Genomic DNA, 22,020 nt, shown 5'->3' with positions numbered 1-22,020 from the left:
ATTCATTGTATGTCAGAGCTACAGAGGGAGGGAAGAAGGAGAGATCAATTAGGTAGAAAATACACAAATGTTTTGGGACTTTTTGATAAAGGCCATTCTCACCTCACATGTTGGCGTGGATGCAGAGACAGGAATACTCATACACTGCTGATGGGACTGCAAACTAGTGCAACCCCTGTGGAAAGCATTTTGGAGATACCTTAAACAGATTCAAGTAGACCTACCATTCGATCCAGCAATCCCATTATTGGGCACCTACCGAAAGGGACAAAAGTCCTTCTATGACAAAGACATCTGCACCCGAATGTTTATAGCAGCACAATTCATAATTGCAAAGATGTGGAAACAACCCAAATGCCCATCAACTCACTAATGGATTAGTAAATTGTGGTATATGTATGCCATGGAGTATTACTCAGCTATAAGAAATAACAGTGATACGACATCTCTTTGGTTCTCCTGGAGGGAGTTGGAACCCATTCTATTAAGTGAAGTATCCCAAGAATGGAAAAACAAGCATCACATGTACTCACCAGAGAATTGGTTTCCCTGATCATCACCTAAATGCACATTGGGGAATGATACCAACTGGATATCAGACTGAGGCGGGGGGTAGGGGAGGTGATGGGTGTATACCTACATGATGAGTGCATTGCGCACCATCTGGAGAATGATCATGCTTGAAGGTGCTGACTTGGGGAGGTGGAGGGTGGGGGGAGGGGATGGAGGTATGACTACATGGTGAGTGCCAGTTGCACTGTCTGGGGAATGGACACGCTTGAAGCTCTGACTCAGGGGGATGGGCGGGACATGGGCAATGTATATAACCTGAGCTTTTGTACCCCCATGATGAGCTGAAATAAAAAAAAAAAGAAAAGAAAATACACAAATGAAAACACTAATTCCACATTGTGCTCATTTCCATAAGGAAAGAGGAGCCTAGGGTGAAAGGCCAGAAGGAAGAGTTCATGCACCACACAGGTGAGGTTATCTGGAGCAGTGCTCTTCTGAGCAGGAGATACTGACACTGAGGCAGGGGTGAGGAGAAAGACCTGGCTACGTACAGACTTTAAGGACGAATGCTAGTGGTTCAGACAGAGATTAGGTCCTTTAGAGTGTTGTATGTTTTAGCACCATGGGATGAATTGGAGCAGTTGAAAATGGTGTCAGGGAAACCACTAAAGAAGCTTCTTCAGGAATCCAGGGAAATGCTAGGGATTTACACAGCACGGGCAGCAATGGCTGTGGAGGGAACCATGTGCTTCCATTTCTGTGGAGACCAAACAGAGAAGAATGAATGGATAGTAAGCGAGGCATGGTAGGAGGAGAGGTTGTAAGCTGGGCCTTGAGCAACTGAGTGGATGGGAATTCTATTCATATATTGAGGCATACTGGGAGCAGAAGGCAGTCCATTTTGTTTGTTTATTTATGAAGGGAAAGAATCAATAGTTCTATTTTTTGTGCTAGGTTTGAGATGCTTATAAAATATTCAAGTAATATTGTCAGGTAAGCAGTCTTAGCCATCTTGAATAGAGCTCAGGAAAGAGAACTGGGGCTGAGAGCCACTGATGTGTAAGTGAAGTTTAAACTCATGGGACCAGAGGGGATTGTATGGAGAGAGTCTAGACAGAGATTAGAGCGCTTATTCCTAAACCTGCAGTGTTCCAGCTTTCAGAGATCCAGATGAGAGAGAGAAACACAAAAAGGAGATGAGAGGAAGCCCCGAGTGAGGTAGGAGGAACACTAATACGTGCCCAGAGGCTGCAGCACTGCAGGAGCCAAGGTGGTGTCAACAGTGTCGATGCTGCTCGTATGCCACTGGCTGTGACAGCGACGAGAGCCCTGGGGACCTGAAGGGAGCAATCCTAGTAGGGCAGGCGCAGAAACCTCACTGGAATGGATTGAGGAGAGTCCGTAAGAGGAGCAGGTGGAGACGATTACTATAGATGTGTATTTCAGGAAGGTTTGAAGAAGATAAATATGAAATGAATAAATATATATATATACACACACACAAATAGACTGAATTATTGACTTTAGTTTCATTTACTTGCTTTTTGTCTGTGGAGGAAATTACTCTCAATATTTTTAATATTTTAATCCTTACTTTTAGACTAATAATTCATACATAGGCATTTATTATTCAAAAATAGGTACCAAGGCCCTAAGATGGTTCTCCATGCTGGCTGTAGATCATAGTTAAACAAGAAGCCTATTAATGTGAGTTTTTGAGCCTCTTTATAGACTTATTGAAGATGAACCTCTAGGGAGGGAGCCCGAGTGCCTCTACTACCTTAAGAAAAAGAAGCATGGCTATGGGACTGTGCTGAGCAGCTAGTGCTGACATAAACTCTGCTTTAAGGAATAGTAACATAAACTGAAATACTGTTATCACTCACCCAACAAAATGTAGACAAAGGAAAGCAGAATTGACTTGACGGTTCCAAAATAACAAATCTCTTTATCATCATATCCACTTTATATTTATATTTTCATATATTTTACAAAGTAGCAAAGAAGTTTAGTCATTTAAGTAATTTAAAAATCCAGGTTTAATTTTGAATGATTAGATATATATGAATAATAAAATTCAAATGTGTTTAAAAGGTAAATAAAATATTCTTATTCAAATTTTGGTAAAATATATGGATGACAAACTATCTTAAAATGTTAGGTGAAAATTTGAAGAAATACAGCTGAATATATCTAAATGATTTAGTTGAACTTATTAAAGCATTTTGGAAGGAAATGAGGAAAAATAAAATTACTATATTTAATGTTATTTTATACGATGATGTAAAAAAACTTAACATAACATTTTTTTGTCATTTTGTGCATGTGTTTGAACATAAATTTTCAATTCACCCAAGTGGAATTGCTGGGCAGGGCATGCTTCCCTAGGTAAGAAGCTGCCAGCTGTCACCGCAGTGGCTGTGTCACCCTGCATCCAGTCAGCACCGCGTGGAGTCCCTGTGCCTCCCTGTACTCACCAGCATTTGATATTGTCGGGTTTTTGTTTTAATTTTAGGTATTCCAAAATTCATGTGGTGGCTTTTCCATGTGGGGAAATCTGGACTCCTCTATATTCTTATTTGCCATCGAGATGTCTTCTATGGTTAAGAGTCTGTTCAGTCTTTTGATGATTTTATTTTATTCTTAATTTTTTTCTTGTCATTGAGTTTTAAGATTTCTTTATATGTTCTAGATGCAAGTGCTTTATCAGATACATGATTTTCAAATATTTTCTGTTAATATATAGCTGTTTTCTTGTTCTATTAACAGTATGTTTCACAGACCAAAAATTTAAATTTTTATAAAGTCCAGTTTTTCATTTTATTCCCACTGTGTACCCTGTTAATATTGCACCTAAAACCAAAGACAGGAATGGTTGAATGCAAAGAGGACACAAGGAACTTGGAAAGTGAAAACATGCCAATTAAAAGAAAAGTTAAGCAGGATATTAAGGGCTGTCAAGATGAAATACAGGCTATGAAAAATGAATAAACCTATATTAAAATTAACTTCTCCAAAGGTGGTGATGGAAAAAATGGGAGTTGATCTAAGAAACATCAGAAAAAGGATTGTTTTACTTGAACACTGTAAGACTGAAGACATAAGAGTTATACTTAATCACTGTACTTTATTTGGTAAACTTGTTTTCTTACAGAGATGCAGGTTAGCTATACTGAAACCACTTCACAATTAAACTGGGGTTTGACAAACAAGTAAATAAATTATAGGTAATGAATTACTGAAAATAGTAACTTTTGAATAGCTAGACCTGGAAGATATCACCTTAACCAAATGATCCAGGTTTTTCATTGTCCAAGGAAGAAGCCAGGGGATGGTGGAGGCTTGAGCTTATTTACTTTAATAACAAATATTTTACTTTAATAGAAAATGGATTCAGAAATGACAGACGTGCAGATATAGGTTAAGATACATATATTTCCTACATTTGACCACTAACAGAGTCAAAAAGCAGTGAAACTCCAGTAGCCATAGCACACTTTGTGTCCCTGTCTCAGTTTCTAAATAATCTCTAACAGGACTGCCTGGAGAAATGGCTGATTCTAGACCTGAGACAGGGAGAATACAGGATAAGCATGATATATATTACAGTGCTAGAAAGTAGGAAAGTGTTAAAGAAAAAAAGAAAAAAGTTAAATAAAGATGAGGATCATATCAAAAAGACACAGAAACCAATCTGAAAGAGCTCACAATGGCCAAAGCTAGTACAATTTGAGCAAGGAAATACATAACATAGTATTAGATTATATCCTAAAATATAATTATACACAAATCCATGCTTATATAAAAATGATAGAGAAAATAAATGTATGGCAGAGGTGAGTCTTCCTTGAATAAGAATCCCAAATAATACATGCGGATATACTTCTTTTCATGAAGTGGAGCTTAATTTCCCTTCTCTTGAGTGTTGGTTGGATTTACAGACTCACTGTCACAAAATAAAGTACATTAAGGGAGAAACTTTAGAATAGAGAAACCCAGCAGACACCACCTTAACCAAGTGGTCCAGGTACATGTCACCAGAATTGTCATGTTGATAATCATGTACCTCCTGACATAATGAAATAAGAAGGGAGTGCACCTCTGTGATACTCTTCACAAAACTCCATAAACCCAGTCTCATGAGGAAGCCTCAGACTAACCAAAATTGAGAGACGAGACCTTCTACAAATGACCTGACCTATATTGATCAAAACGGGCAAGGTCATGAAAAACAAGAAAGGTCAGAAAAAATGCCATTGATTGGAGGATACTACGGAGGCATAATGACTAAATGCAATGTAGTGCTCTGGGCAAGATGCTGGGATATTAAAAGGACACTAGTGGGGCAAAGGTAAAGTCTGAATGTAAAGTCTATAGTTTACTTTATGGTAGCATGGCAATGTTAACTTCTTACACAGTTAACCTTAGGAGAAACTAAGTGAAGTTATAGATTAATCCTCTGCACTATTTTTATAATTTTTCTTTAGATCTAACATTATTCCAAACTAGAAAGTCAATAAAAAATAATTTAAAAATATTTTTTGAAAGAATTAGATTTTTCTTTCAGGCAAGATAAATTAACAGAGACCAAATCTGCCATCCTGCTTGAAACAAAGTTGTGGCTCTTCCCCATTTCAAAGGTTAAGGTGAAGCTGTGGTAGTCGAGGCAGGGGGGTACCGGTGAAGACGCACAAACAGATCAATGGAACAGAACAGAGTCCAAATTAGACCCAGACTCACACAATTAATGACTTTTCAAGTTGCACAGGCAGTTCATTTAGAAAAGGATCGTCTTTTTAGCAATGGTAATAGAACAATTGGATACACACAAGGAAACAGAATGAACCTGAATTCACAATTCAAAAATTAACTCAATATGTATCAGAGACCTAATGTAAAACCTAAAATCATAATATCTATAGAAAAAAAGTGGGAGAAAATATTTGTGACTTTGGGTTAGGAAAAATATTTAAGTTATGGCATCAAAAAATTAAATAAGGAATAAATAATACTATGATATTTAGAAATTCCCACATATTTGAAAATTAAGCTACATATAAGAGACTGCAAAAGAAATTAGGAACTAAAGATAACTTAATGAATATTTGTGAGGTGTAGCTTAGAGGGAAATGTACAGTCTTAAGGTTTCATATTAGAAAAAAGAAAAGATTTATGATAAAATTATCAGCTTTCACCTTGTAAGGCTGTCTGAAGGAAGATTTAATGTAATTTAAGGTAAGTTGAAGGAAACAAATAATAGAGATGAGAACAACAATCAGTGATGTAGAAAACGTGATAGAGATAATAAAGACAAAAGTTGATCGTTTGAAAAGATTAATAAAACCAATAAATATCAAGCTAGAATAATGAAAGAAAATAAGAGAAAAAACAAAAATTACCAATATCAAGAATAATAGAGGTGGCATCACCGTGGATACTAGAGATATGGGAGTCTAACAAGTGACGCATATAAAAGCCATTACGTTTAAAACATTGGCAAATGAAATGAAAACTTTTATTAGAAAACAAAGCCTTCCAAAACCAAAAGAAGAGAAAATCTGAATGGCCTCATTTTGTTTAAATAAATGAATTGCAATTTAAGGCTTTACTCTTTTCCCTCTGCACAAACATCTCGAGGTCCGGCAGGTTGGGATTGCTTCATTGATCAAGTCTATGAAAAAATTCAAGAAGCAATTATACAAAACTTGTACAAACTTCTAGAAAATGGGAGGAGAAAGTAACAGTTTCAACTTGTTTTATTAGGCAAGTATAGCCCTGAATCTAATATTTGACAAGTACAATAGCAGGATGAAAAAGTACTAAAATTACTGACCTACACTGCTTATGAGCATAGACACTAAAATCTTTTACGAAATATTTTCAGGTCTCATTCAGCAATACTTAAATATATTATACCCCTTGACCACCTAGATTTAGTCCAGAAATCTGAGGTTGCATCCATATACAAAAAATGATATATGTACTGATCAATATATGGTTGATATATAATGTACATATATGTATATATAGTTTATATATATTGCTATATATGGATATATAAAAAAATCCATGATAATAAAAAAATCATTGATGAAAGCACAAATGAACCAATTAAAAATGAGTAAGTGCTCTGTTTAAGCAATTTGGGCATGTCCCTAAAGAAATGTACAAACACTCCCACTGCTTCACTTGACCAGCCTTTAAAAATGCAAAAAAAAAAAAGAAAGAAATGTACAAATTGTAAATAAGTACATAAAAAGATGCTGAATATTATTATTAATCAAGTAAGTAGAAATTAAACCATTCTGAGCTACCACTTCATCCCCATTAGAATGACTAAAATGAGAAAGACTGCCAATACCAAGTATTGTTAAGGATTTTGAGCAACTGAACTCTTAAGCATTGTTTGGAGGGTAAAATGGTATACCTAATGTGTTTCCAAGAAGAATAAAAACAAATGTTCATGAAAAAATTTGCACAATGTTCATAGTACCTTTTTATATCAAAACTGAGAAATGCACAGTATTCCCATGGACAAATGAATGCATAAACAAGTGGTGTTATATTCATGCATTGGATTGCTACACAGCAATACAAAAAATGAACTACTAATAGATGGAAAAACATAGCTATATATAAATATTTATATATATAGTTGTAGTATTATTTCATTTATTTGCTACCTAGGTAAATTAAACTATGGCAATAAAAATCAGAATTGTCACTGTACTTGGGTGCTATGGAAATTTATCAGAAGAGTGGTTACAAAGCTAATAGAGTTATTAAAACTCATCAAACTGTGCTCTTCATATCTGAGTATTTTATTTTATCTAAATTATGCCCCAATCAAAAATTTTATTCAAAGATTATTTGATAATTTTATAAGGTAAATCTGATAATAGAAATGTACATTAGTATACACAAAATATATATTATCCAACATACCATGCAATTAAGAACTTACCCTTTCCATCATTATTATTTTCTTATGAAAAAAGGAGGAGGTTTAAATATTAGATCAGCTAAAGCTTTTACAATAAACATTGAATTATGAAATTTTTCAGAGCTTGCAGATAGGGTGTTATCTGATGCTGAAAAATTGATATTTAGGAGTTTTTATTATAAATAATAAAAAGAAAGCAAAATTCAAAAATTCAGCAAAGGAAACAGGACAATCTGTACCTCCCTGAGATAGCTACTGGTGCTGAGTGTACAGCACTGCTGCCTTGCCTATCTTGAACATCCATATAAATGAAAATAAACACACTGACAGAATTGAGACTGGGTGGTTACCAAAGATAGACAAAAATAAACTTTTTTCAAAAATTTCTACAGACATGTTCATTGACAGCCAAAACCAAAAAGTGGTTGTCAGTTTTGAGTAAGTTAAATAGATGTTCCCTTTCCCCCTGTACATCCCTGGGTTGTTCCTGCTGTATTGGCAAATTATTAATAGCTCCTTCCATCTCTGTCACAGGTGACCTGGTTTGGGGGGCAAATTCCATGCTCACCTCAGCTTGGGAGACAGGTCCATTTTGGACATCAAGATGTGCACTTTGGGATGATCACTTCTATTACGGAGTAAATAGTTCTCTTCCCATTCTCATGTTCAGATCATGGTGGAAGCATGACATCCAAGGGTAATTTGATATTTTAATGTCACATGGCTACAATTTTAGAAAAGATGGAAATTCTTCAATTTATATGAAATCTATTTATTTCTCACATATGTAATCTTATTTTTAGCATGTCTCTAAAGAAAAAAAAAAACAGACTGCATCCACGTACAAAATAGCTTCTTGGGTGGGTCCTCAACAAATTCTAAGCATGTGAAGTGGTGGGGAACAGAGCCAGAGAGCAGCAGGCAGAATCCCCAGTAACTGACAGTACTCAGCGGGTGCAATTCCTCTGATTCCTGGGATAACAGAGCATGAAAAGTACTTCTATTTAGCCAGGTTAATAGAATATTTAAAAATGTAAAATAGGAAGTCAAAAGTTTGCTAATTTTTCAACCATGTAATTATTTAATACCTCAGGACATTTTCCTAGTTATCCATGTCAATTTATGTAGCTAGAGTTCTTTAATTTTCACTACTGTAACCAACCTTCTATTGCAGTAACATTGCACAATTTGGTTTTCTATTCTTTCTTTCATAGACTTAACTTTTTATTTATTCAGTTTTTCACTCTGGTGAACAAATGTTCTGGTATGGTGCACATGTGCAGGAGGTTTTTGTTTTTTTTTGTTTTGTTTTGTTTTGTCTTTATGGGTATATATCTGGTAATAGAATTGCTGGGACTTTGGACATGGACACCTTTAATTTTAATAAATAACACCAGACCATTTTCTGTAGGAATTTTGCCAATTTGTAGTCCCACTAGAGGGTAAAAACTGGTTGCTCCTCTTAGTCACAGACATTTATCATCTGGATCTTTCCCTAATTTGATGGCGTGAATCCTGTGTGGTAAGCTGCATTTGCCTTTGCCTGATTGCCAGTGAGCGTGAGTGGTTTTGATGTGATTACTGGCTGTTTGGGCTTCCTCTCCTCTAAAATGCTTGTTCCTATCTTGGGTTCATTTTTATATTGGGTTATTTGACATTTTTCTTATTGACATGTAGAGGATTTTTGACTGTTTTCAATATTTCTTTTTCAGTTGAATTTTTTTACAGTTACGTTCTAAGATTTTGTCACTGAATTCTTTAGGTATGCTATAAGCCGGTCTTCTTAGTCCCACTACGACAATACTTTCAGACTTATCTACTTTCAACATTTCTTAGCTTTACTGGAATTCTGCAACATAAATTGTCTTATTTCTGTTGTTTGCCAACTGCTGACTTCGGACAGGTTTGAGCATTCTTTGGCTTTCTAAACAAGCTGCTCATCACCCATCTGATTCCAAACTTTCACAACTTTGTTGTGTCTTCTCCTATTATTTGTAATTTTTAATTTGTGTTTTTTAAATCTCTTTATTGGGACCTCAATGAGGGTTTGGTTGAACAAAAAAAGAAAATGTATGTCATTAGTTTATGTTTATTTTCATTATTTAATACATATATCAAAAAAGGGACTAAAATAGTTTTCATTGTTTTGAAATTTCTGTGAAACTAAAAGCCTTCTGTGTGCACTTGAATATTTAACTCTATCAGAGATTTTTATTCAGTAGAGGAGCCTTGTGTTTCTATGGCACGCTCACAGACATTTTCTCATTCTACCTACCCTCAAATTCATCTGGCCCCATTGGTCTTACTAGTTCTATGATATAGGAGAGAAAATCACGGTTCAAAGACCTTAATTATCTTGATCTGAAGTATCAATAAGGTAGACCAAGATACTAAACCAAGTTTTTTTTTGTAATCTACCTGCAGCTTCTTTTCCTACCAAAAAATATGGCCAGTTATCTAAAATACACACTTACTTAAAAAAATTAAAATGAGAAATCAGCTGGGAACAATTTTAATTCACAAGAAAAAAGTACTGAACTCTACATGTTTGACATTTATGCAGGACAACATATTGAACAATGTTTTTGCTGGTTTTCTAATAAAAGGAAGACATGCTCTTGGGCATTGTACTTAATTTTCTGCGCAGTCTTCATCAATTCTTTTGAGAAAAATTTACTAATCCTTAGGGTTGGAAGAACTGTTTCTAGACAATGCTCAGCTGGTGCCTTATGGTATTAATTCAATTTCTGACACGTAAATGTTGTTACAGTAAATTGACTTTCAATAGTATCTGAAATTTTTCTGTGAAAGAAATGATATAAACAATATTCTAATGATAAACTGTTAATCTCTTGTTGACTTTTGAGATGAATTTCAAAGGGAAAATGCTGTTGTTTTGAAACAACCCTCTTTTTCCAAGAAGAAAACCTTTAGTATTTTAAAGGGTCATAGAGATTGCTTAAGATTGGCGTCGTCACTTAGAGACTCTGATATGCTTTCCCCTTTTGTGTTTTGACTTTATATTGCAGACTAGGGGGCTGTTTGAGTCTTACATTTCATGGTAAATGAAATGTAAATAAAATAACAAGTATATTATTAAATTTCCCTGAATAACAAAATGGGTGGTTTGTGATCTCTCTGAATAATAATGTATGACGTCTCCCTAAGAGATAATACGTGCGTTTGTAATTGCTTTGTAATATATCTTATGCATTCTGAAGTTGACATCGTGCTTCCACACATATTAGCCTCTTTGATACCCACTGGGCTCTTAAAGAAGCACAGGGCAGCTGTAGTGCTTCCTTGGGAGAGTAGACCTTGGGCAGCGGACAGACTAGAGTGAATGCTTCTGCTACGGGTTTTGGAAAACAACTGGGTGCAAGCCTGGTAGAAGAGTGAGAGGCTGAGGGGTGCAGGGAAAGAGTTCAGACAGACGCAGTCTCCAGTGAGAGGCACCACTGGAGCGAAGGGAGGACTTCACGTTTCGAGAGTGGCGATGACTTCAGAGCAGCGAAACTGAGGAGGTAAGAGGTAAACTCGAGGCTTGTAGAAAGATCATTAGAGACAATGAATATTATTTTGGGTGACATTTATTGTGCCCAGAAGATGAAGGCAGTCCATGAAAGAACTTGAAGCTGGAGAGTCAGATGATCAATTATTTGTATTTTGAAAGCTTAATATTTGTCACTCAGAAAGATGACGTCAGCAGCAGGGCATAGGTCAAATCAAGGTGTTTGCGCAGGACACCATGTGATCAGCATCCCCATGATTATGGAAATCTAAGCAAGGAATGACAGAAGAAGTAGCCCAAGCAGTGGGCCAAGGAGGTAGAAAGACTTAAGAGATGGTACGAACTTGGGGCTTTACCGGGAAGAGATTTTAATAAAACTTCGTAGCCCATTGACTGTGAAGGGCTGCAGTGAAGGAAGAAGTCAAACATGAAGCTCAGCCTCACGGCCTGGAGGGCGGGAGTGTGCGGGTCCCGTCGGCAGGGGCAGGCTGTGTCGGAAGACAGACGAGGCCGGCCTGCAGTTTCAGCGTGCGGATTCCGAGGACGTTTCCGGAAAGGCGACCCTGCCTCGCATTGCGTCTGCGCACCTGGGTTCGGAGCCGGCCCGGCCTGGGGACCCCGCCCCGCGACGGCCCCGAGCGCCGGGTGAGCCGGCGGCGGGTCCCGGAGCGCCCGTGCGGGAGGACAGGGCTCCCACGGGAAGATGCACAGCAGCAGAGGGATGCCAAAGACCCTGGCTAGCAACTATATATACGGGGCAAAAGGAAAGACCACAAATTAGACCGACAGGGAATTGTCTTTTCAAAAACCTGATCCGCTCCCCTTGTGCGCTGACAGAGCACACAGTCTTGGACGGACAGTCGTTCAAGACCCCGCAGTCTGGCCTAGGCGATTTCATAAGAATGAAGGAAAGAGGAGTTAAATTTAGGGAAGAGGAGGGAAGGATGAAGGGAGAGGGAGAGGGAGAAAACCGCCCTGTGGTAGAACTGAGTTGCAGCAGTGACAGGCGGGGACAGGCGTGACCACCACTTGATGGGGAGGACGAAAGAAGGTACCGGGGGAGATTCGTTAGGTCAGAGAATTAGTCACCCTGGTTTTTGCCTGGGAGCTCAGCGAATGACCGGGCAGGGACAGGACGGTAACAGAGCGGTGGGACGTGAGGCTGCCCGGGGACACCCTGCAGCCCGCTGGTTCTAGGAGCCCCCGCCCCGTCCCCAGCCCCTGCCCAGCCCGCGGGCTCGCTCTGAGGCCTGTCTGCTGTCGGAAGCCGGTGGGAAGGGGTGTTTAGGCCACATTTGTGAAGACAAACCCTTCTGGTCTGACTGACGCCTGCCCGGCCACTCCCTCGAAATCGGACCTTAAACGGGGCCTGCTCCGGCCTCCACCCCACCCGTGCCGCCAGCGACGCCCCCGCAGCCTCGGAGCGCTGGGACACGGATGGCCTCTCGCACCCACGCACGGCACAGCCGAGATCACCCCGGAACATCTAGGGGGACGTCACTAACAGGACAAATAGAAGGGATGGCACACCAGGTAATGTGGCTACTTTGAGGATTCATTGTTCCGGCCCCTTCCCAGGGAACTGCTAACTACCCGCTTCCACGTCCAGCTGCGGGATTCCTCCCGCGGGTCCAGACCCTCTTCGGAAGAGGCCTGCTCTGGCCGCTCACCCCCCTAGTGCCCTCCTCACCTTCAGCGCTCTGTGGGTCATGCCAACGGGGAAGGAAGCGTCGCCCCCCACCGGGCTAGGTATCCCACCTCCCTTTGGTGAGACAAACTCCTTTATCTGCAGAGATTAGGTCCCGTATTGCCTATTTTTACATGTTGACAAATTTCTACCTAATCATAACCTATAGAATATTGATTATGGGACGATTTCTCTGTGTCCCTTTTAATGTTGCTTCCGAGTATTCCAGAATATAATTTTTCTGAAATTTGGATATTCCAGTTAAAACTGCAAGTTTCTTATAGAAAAAGTATTACAAGGTTTTCTTCAGGGATTTCTTATAAAATTAATTTGCTTTATAATAGCAGATTGTTGTAACTGTAGTTTAAAAATCAAAGTGCAAAATGACAAATTTAAAAATTCAAAAATGTCACTTATGTCGGATCCTACCATTTCAAGATGATTGTATCTTTACAATTGCCACCTTTAGCACTAAAAATCTTTGTACTGACAGATTTAAATCTGTGGGTTTGATCTACCTCTTGTATTTGCCTTCTTCCCTTGCCTTTTTTCTTCCATTTTAATGTTTCTATTGATCTCAGACACCTTGATGGAAAGACAGATTTTTTTGTGTTCTCTGTAGGACCATGGGCTTACTGAGTATGCTTAAAATATGGTCATAAGTAAAAATGAACAGAAAACTGCTTTTTCACAGGGATTCCTCTAATGGTTAAGGAGAATCAAATATTACTCTGTGCTTTTCAGATGTTTTGCCATGGCTGGTATGACCTGTGGTAGGGTGAACTTTCCACATGAACATGTTATATTCCAGTATCAAGTTCTGAAAGGGAGTGCTTTTTTTCAAAGAACATGTAATTCTCCATTGACAGGCATGAAGAGCAGATGACATGGCAAACCCTGTTTACTGGTACTTGTCAGGTTAAAGCCTTAACTATCAGACATTCTCACTGAAATCAAAGGTTAGCTCTGCAAAATCAAAAGATATTTAAAAGTAGATAGGTATGTAAGTAAACTACAAATGTACATGTTTTAAATCACTAAGGGATATTGGGTGCAATTATTTTTGGTGCATATATCATATTATATTTCATAATATAAATTTCATTTATATGTTTAATCATTGTTTTCTTTCTCTGCTGCATTCACAGATCTAGAACAGTGCAGGGTCCCTACAAGGCACTCAAACATGCTGTGAATGTTTAAGTAGAGACAACCATTCAAAATATACAATTCTTATGTCAATAGTTTGGAAGCTGTTTGGAAAAAAATATAATCCCCAACTGTTAATTCTATTGCTAAAATTTTTTTATGCTCCTTGGCTATATTAAATAGTATAGCTATAAAACATCAGCAGATAAAGTTCATTCTTCTGAATATTACTCTAAAATTCTGTTCAAAGAATGAGTCATCCCTATTTACAGGTATTAAAAATTGTTTCTAGATTATCTCACATGTGCCATGGTTTAAGAAAATGGTGACTTTAACCCATAAAAACCAAGCTTTTTATTTTCCCCTTGGAAAAACAATCTCTTTTTTTTTTCATTTAAAAAAATTTTTTGACTTTGTGTCAAATGTTTATACTATTTAAGATACAGCAATGTTATTCTCTGATGAGCTTCACAGGTATAGCTTTGTTTACTGAAAGGAGTGCAACTGGTTTAATATTGCTAAATTTAATTAAGTGAACTCAATTTAACTTAAAAGTTAGTACCCATCCCCAGCCAGGGACTTCCATTTACCTTGTTCTAGCAAATTGTCCAAGTGGAAAGGTTAGCTTTCTCTGTCACAGTGCAGTGTCAGGGATGAGGTGTTAGCAAACTGACACATGGGTGTACACATATCATTTTTGCAGGTAGTGATTTATTCAAAGCAAGACCAGGAAAAGGATACTTGTCAAAACGAACCCAAGAGTCTTTTCGTGCCCTGTATACTGATGTTCGCTACATTTTCCTTTTACTCATCTACAGACAGAATTTCTGTATCTGGAAAGAGTACAATTGACTTAATATAGCTTAATTTAACTAAATGAAGCAATTACAGTTACATGATGGTTTTCATCCCCAGCCGGGGACACTCATCTACCTTGCTCTGCATATTATCTGCTTGGAAATTGATTCCAGTATGTTCATGCCATATTTATTTTCCTTTTTCAGTGATTTACAACTATAAATTTCAGAATGTATCAAAAACTCAGTATTGGAGAACCTTAGCATTTTCTAAAAAATCAACCTGTATGTCTCTCTATATATTTGTCATATAACCAATGGGCATTGCTAATTGTAGCTAAAGCCAAATTGTAATGTAAAAGTCATCCAGTTATGATAAATAAAAATATCTTTGAAATTGATTAAGCAAGAGAGTCTGATTGTAAACTAATTTTTTTCTATGTCAGTCTTGTAAATGTAAAAGCTTCCATATCACATTCTTTCAGATCACATTGATACCTTTGGACAGTGATCAGATATAACAGTCCTGATTCATAAGAAAGTAATATTATTTCAGTCAGACATATTTTAACTTCAAGAGATCAAGAAAGCCATTAATTAGTCTATATACCAATTATAATTTTTTCTAATTATTTAAAAATTACTTTGGATAAGTATTATCATAGAATACATGAATACTTAATGAAAGAAGCTAAATTTTAAGTACAATTTGATATTGTGTGGCTACTTCTTATACTTTATTTCTCCTACTTACTGAAATGTAAAAATATAATTTAATAATTGTTTTCTTAATTTGTGTCATAAAACTTAAGCAAGTTAAAACATTTATTAACCAATTTTCTAGGATGCTTAATATTTCCCAATTTCTTCAATATTCTATACATCTTTAGAAAGTGTTAGATTTGTGGAAAAATATAATCCCCAACTATTAATTTTATTGCTAGATACTTCATACAAACACACACCATTTTACATTGTTAACATAAAGACAATTAAATGTAAATACAACTACAAAATTGTAGATTTACTATTAAGACTAGGGAATTGCATTCCTTATGTTTTTGCCTTTTAAGGAATAACTTGGTCCTTTCTGTAACAGTAAAGGAGGAAAAATATGTACCTTCAATTTGAAGAAATACGCACACAAACACACAGAGAATAAAGCGTAAAATGCATTCATATCATTTTGTCTTATGTTTAAATTATTTTAATATAATAGTTGACATAGACAAAAACGTAAGTAAAATATTTGTGCATATATATATGTATGCATGTGTATATATATTTGTTATAAACATATTGCTATGATAAAATCTGTGAATCTACTACCCAATTTAAGAAATGGAACATGAAGACTGGTAATGCAAATAGCTTTTCACCACTCTTGTATCCCGTTCTATCTTTCTTTAATAGATAACACTAACTGAATTTTGTATTCTTCACTCCTTTGCTTTTTAAAAAACTTTTAAAATTTTGAATAGTCATAATTTTCAGGAAATTGCAAAAAAATGTACAAGGAGATCCTGTATACTCCTCACTCAGCTTTATCCAAATTTAACATTTGTGTGTTTTGTGTGTGTATTTTATCACATGTGTATCTTTGTGTAACTTCCACCACAACCAAGACAATTAACTGTGCCATGAGGAAAAGACTCCATCTTTATACCCATTTAGGTCCATACTCCCATCCCTTCAGCCCATCCCTCACCCCTTGCAGCCGCTGATCTCTCCAATTCTATGACTGTGCTACTTCGTGAATGTTACACAAATGAAATCATATTCCGTGTGTGCTTTGAGACTGGCATTTTACACTCAGAGTAATTCCCTTGAGGTTCACTCAAGTTGCTATGTGTATCAAAGACCTTGTTCTTTCTTACTGCTGAGTATATTCCATGGCATAGATGTATCACAAATTTAACCATTCACCCGCTGAAGAATATTTTGGTTGTTTCCAATGTGGTCTATCACAAATAAAGCTGCTACAAACATTCTGGTACAAGTATCTGAGTGAAAATAAGTTTTCATTTCTGTGGGTAAGTGCCCAGGAGTTCAATTGCTAGGTCACATTGTAAGTCTACTTTTAGTTTTAAAAGAAACTGCTGAATTATTTTCCAGAGTAGTTGTATCATTGTACATTCCAGCAATGTAAATCACCCAGCTTTTCCAAATCCTTGTCAGCATTTTCCCTCAGCCATCCTAATAGGTGTGCAGTGATATATCATTGTGGATTTAATTGGCATTACTCTGATAGTTAATGATATTGTACATCTCTTCATGTATTTAGTTTCCATCTGCATAATTTCTTGAGTGAAATGTCTGTTTATGTTTTTTGCCCATTTTCTAATTGGATTGTTAGAGTTTTTTATGTTGTGTAATGTTGAATTTTGAGATTGTTTAAATTTATGTATTATAGATAGAAGTCCATTTTCAGCTATGCAATTTGGAAATATTTTTCACAGTGTGTAATCAGGTTTTTAACCATATTAATAGGGTCTTTGGCTGTGCAAAAGTTATTTATTTTGATGAGATCTACGTTATCAGTTTTTTATTTTGTGGATCATGGTTTTGTTGTCAAATCTAATAACTATTTGCGTAATTATTGATTCTGAAGTTCTCCTGTGCCATTTTCATAAAGGTGCTATAATTTAAATTTTTATATTAATGTCTGTGATTCATTTTGAGTAATTTTTAATGTGTGAGTTTTACACCAAGTTTTCTTTCTTTTTTTTTTTTTGACTATCGATATCCATTTGTTAAAAAGGCTATTTTTTCAACAAGTAATTGGATATATTTGTATAAGTTTATGGATGGGTTCTTTGTTCTGTCCTATTGACCTATGTGTTGACTCCTCCGATACCAAACTGTCTCGATTACTATAGATAGATAGTAAGTCATAAAACAGAGTGATCTTCCCATTCTGTTCTTCTTTATCAAAAATGTTTTTGCCATTCTAGAGCCTTTCATTTCCAAATAAATTTTAGGAAATCTTATCTGTACCTACCGAATGCCTCACTAAGATTTTGACAGGAATTTCATTAAGCCTGTGGATTAGTTTGGGGAGAACTGACATTTTTACTATGTTGAGTCTACTAATCAATAAACACAGCATATCCTCCATTTATGTTAGTCCTGCAGGTCCTGTACATATTTGTTTTTTTATATCTAAATATTTATTTTATTTTGGGGTGATAGTAAATAGTGTTTTATTCTGCTTGTTTGATGTTAGTGTATAGAAATGCATTTACTTTTTGTATCTACCATGTATCTTCTGAGTTTATTAAACTCACTTATTAGTTGTAGTTTTTACTTTACTTTTTATATATTCCCTGAGATTCTCCACATAGACAATCATGTGGTCGGCACATAGAGGCAGTTTTATTCTTTCTTTCCAATTTTTTATATTTCATTTCTTCTTCTTGCCTTATTCCACTGGTTAAATTACTATATTTAGTTAGTGTAGTAAGAGTAGACATTACTGCATTCTTCTCAATATTGGAGGAAAGCATTCTGTGTTTCACTATTAAGTTTGAGTTCAGCTGTATTTTTTGTTTTGTTTTGGGAGTTTGGGATATTTTTTCAGAAGACTTTTAGAAGTTTCCCTCTATTCTTAGTTTGTTGAGAGATTTTGTTACAAATGGGTGTTGAATTTTGTCAAATTATTTTTTCTGCAGCTATCGATAGTATCATGTATTTTTTTTTTCTTTTTAGCCTGTTAATTTATGGATAAAATTGATTTATTTTCAAATATTGAACCAGCTTTTCATACTCAGAATAAATCCTGCTTTGTCATAATGGGACTAGAGGGGCATATAATTGTTTTTATACATTGTTTGATTTGGTTTTCTAATTTGTTTTTCTCCTAAATATATGAGCGACATAGTTCTTTAGTATTCATTTTTTGGGTGTTGCTTTTCTGAGATTTGGTCATCAAGATAATACTGGCCTCATAAAATGAGTTGGAAAATGTTCCCTTTTCTTGCAATTTTTTAGAAGAGGTTATGTAAAATTGGTGTTAATTCTCTAAATAATTGACAAAACTCTGCAATGAAACCATCTAAACCTAGAGGTTACCTTTTAGGAGTTTGTAATTGCAAATTTAAATTATTTAATGGTTATTGAATATTTGGTTTATCTACTTATTCTTAGCTGAGTTTGGTAGCCTGCAGTTTTTAAGAAATTAGTCCATTTCTTAAAATTTGTTGAATTTATGAGCAGAAATCTTTTTCAAAGTGTTCCTTTATGATCCTTTTTATGACTGTAGGATCTGTTGTGATATTATTTGTCCTTCTATACATTTGTGATGTGTGTTTTCATACTTTTTATCTTTGTCCATCTGGCTAAAGGTTTAGCAATATTATTGATTTTTTGTTAATAAGAACCAATTTTTTTGCCTTACTAATTTTCTCTATAGTTTTGTTGTTTTCAATTTCATTTACCTGTTTTTGTCTTTTCTTTCATTATGTTTTACTTAAGTTTATTTATTAATACTTATTTTTCTAGTTTCTTGAGGTAGGAACTTAGATCATTGATTTGAGATATGCCATTTTTTCTTTCTTTCTTTCTTTTTCTTTTTCTTTTTTTTTTTTTGAGACGGAGTCTCACTCTGTTACCCAGGCTGGAGTGCCTGGTGTCAGCCTAGCTCACAGCAATCTCCTGGGCTCAAGCAATCTTTCTGCCTCAGCCTCCCAAGTAGTTGGGACTACAGGCATGCGCCACCACGCCCAGCTAATTTTTTCTGTATATTTTTAGCTGTCAAGATCATTTCTTTCTATTTTTACTAGAGACGGGGTCTCGCTCTTGCTCAAGCTGGTCTTGAACTCCTGACCTCGAGTAATCCAAGGTGCTGCATTAGTTCCAGGGATTACAAGATGAATCGATGTGGCTCTAGAGGACATTGACCACTACTTTTGATTTTTGCCGTAATTGTGTAAAAGTTTATCTTGTCATGACACTGATAGAGTATGAGTCAGAAGAACACCCAGTACTTCACAGCCTGGCACCTCCGTACATCCACAAACCCCGTTGTTTGAACATAAAAAGCGGATCTATGTATAATAATTACTTAAGAATTTCAATGTAAATGACTTAGACAAATACGAGATTCATGACCTTGTCTTTCAATTATGCAATGACACCCATAATTATCCCAGTTCTATGGCTGTATCATTTTGTGTTCACTGTATAGCAAAACTGCCCTAAATTTGAGTAACTGAATAATAAATAGTTATCATTGCTCCGCAGTCTGTGGGCCAGCTGAGAGGCTCTCATCTTCACCCTGGCCTGCTTCAGTGGTTGGCATGGGTCCGGTAAGCGTCCGCCGATCTCAACTAAGCTCTCAAACGTGCGCGGCCTCAGATGGGACAGCTGGCCTCCCTCCGCCGCGCTTCCTCCCCCCGCAGGCTATTTCAGGCCAGTTCCCGAGAACAGCCGCGCTGAGGGAGGTGGATGGAGCTGTGCACGCTCCGGAGGGCCGTCTGGGACAGGACTTTCTCCGGGCTGCGCACCGCCGGCCAAGCCCAGCAGGTGACAGCGCTAGACACTCTTTCCGGGAGACTTAAGAATTGTGATTGTTCCTACAGTCTCTACAGTGGTTTTGAACACTGTGACTTCTCCCTGGATCTGTCTGTCCCTGTCACCCTGAGCTGGCTCTGACAAACCAGCTCACTGCCACGGCACAGTAATCTGACAAAACACAGTCTGAAATGAAAGATAGTCAATAAAATATTATTGAACAACCTATTATTCTTCTATAAATATTATAGAATAGTTAATTAATTTTTTAATATTCTTAAAGAGAAGACTTTTAAAGTAGTACTACTAATATTCCTACTTTGCTCAGGCAACACGGAATTTTTGCGCCCAGCCTTCCCCTTGCTAACCGATCCCGACCCCCGCGATTCTAGCACGCTGCAGTATGAACGTTCACAGCCGCTGACAGTACGTTTCATTTGAGGTTGAAATTCTGCTAGAAGACATTTTATTCTGTAACAAAAGACTCTGATGTTTTGAGGACACAAAAGTATCTTTGTTAACTCTAACAGGGTGCTGGAGTTGGTTTGGTAAGGAGAAAGTGTAGTGAAGTCCTCCTGACATCAATTGTATAAGAGCTTGTTTCTTCTTTTTGTAATGTCCAACCCGATGGCATTTTTGAAGTAGTGACATTCTATTTATACAGAGCTCTGACTTGTGAAACGCATATTGTTCATAAAATAGGAAAAAAAAATTGGTTCTGAAAACACATCAAAATTTGCTCTCCAGAAGAATCATGTTGATTTTGTCTTGCAAAGTCTGTAATGAAACCCAAGTAGGACTCCGAGGAAGGCTTAGCGCATTAAATAATATGCCAGGCCGAGTGATTGTTTTAAATTTTTATGCAGATGAGGAGTGTTCCAAAATACTTTACATTTTATTGATTTCATTTTCTTTCTTTAACATTTTCATAGCTATCATTTAGGTTGAATTTGTTTTCCTTAGTGATATTTGTGTTTTAGGATTTTCAGTGAATAATTGATTTCATGAAAAGCACACAGATAGTATGGCTGTATCCCTATTAAAAGACACATCCTGAATAGCTAAAGTCAGGAACGTATTTTAAAAAGTCATATGTATACTCTTAAATTTCACATTTAAATTTTCCAGTTAAATTCATATATCGAAAATGGAAACTGACTTCTGGTTCTGAGCAAACTCAAGTAGGAGCAGTTCTGCCTCTTTCTCCCACTTGAGTGCAAATTAAAGTCTTGGGTATCATGTCTAGACAAATGTGTAGAGACTCAGGAAGGGAGAGAGAAGACTACCGACCAGTGAGGCACGTGGTGGTAACAGCCAGGATTTCTGTCCTGCTTCGGATACCCTGGCCAGGTAGAAACTTGAACTCCCTCCTTTCTTCTATTTCCCTGTTAAGCAGTGGATCCTCCACCCACCTTCCTTGGGTTTTGATTTACTTCGTTAGCTATAGCGAGTCTCCTTTGGACTGTCTGTTACTTTGGTCTGTAGTTTTTATTTGGTTTGTTTCCCTCACAGCGCTACGCTCAATTCTTTGCCTAGGTCCCAGCAATTGTTCCACAGTAAAAATAAATGGGTCGTTGCGGACTTGAGGCTGGTAAATATGTGACCAGGAGACGTAGCTGAGACACTGAGCCCTTGAATTTCCTTTCCCTTCTCTGCTCTTCATACGTGGTACTGTTTGCACTGGAAGCTGTGAGCGTGGTCACTTTGGCTGCTGTGATCTAGTTCTAATACCCCCTCACTTCTGTTCCCACAGCAACCAGGTACAGACCAGCCTCAGTGGGGATGGCATGCTGCTCTTTAAGGAAAGTTCTATTTCCACATCTTGACATTGGTCCTGTAGAACAAAGACACATTCTTTTATGGAGAGCTTTAATGTATATTTACAATCAACATTTCAGAAATAAAACTT

General features: G+C 36.9%; 1 protein-coding gene across 1 annotated transcript in view; it reads left to right on the top strand.

Annotated features, from left to right (window-relative positions):
* Nucleotides 1–13,280: 13,280 nt before the first annotated feature.
* The window catches only part of SNTG1 (syntrophin gamma 1), a 599,834-nt gene continuing 591,094 nt past the window's right edge, over nt 13,281–22,020 (top strand). Inside the window, exon 1 of the mRNA XM_045560546.1 lies at nt 13,281–13,561. The gene's annotated coding sequence lies outside the window, so the exon portion shown is untranslated. The remainder of the gene's footprint in view (nt 13,562–22,020) is intronic.

Source organism: Lemur catta, chromosome 9, assembly GCF_020740605.2.
Source record: "Lemur catta isolate mLemCat1 chromosome 9, mLemCat1.pri, whole genome shotgun sequence".
NCBI lineage: Eukaryota > Metazoa > Chordata > Mammalia > Primates > Lemuridae > Lemur > Lemur catta.
The sequence above is the reverse complement of the archived record's forward strand: the minus strand, read 5'-3'. Positions and strand labels throughout refer to the sequence as shown.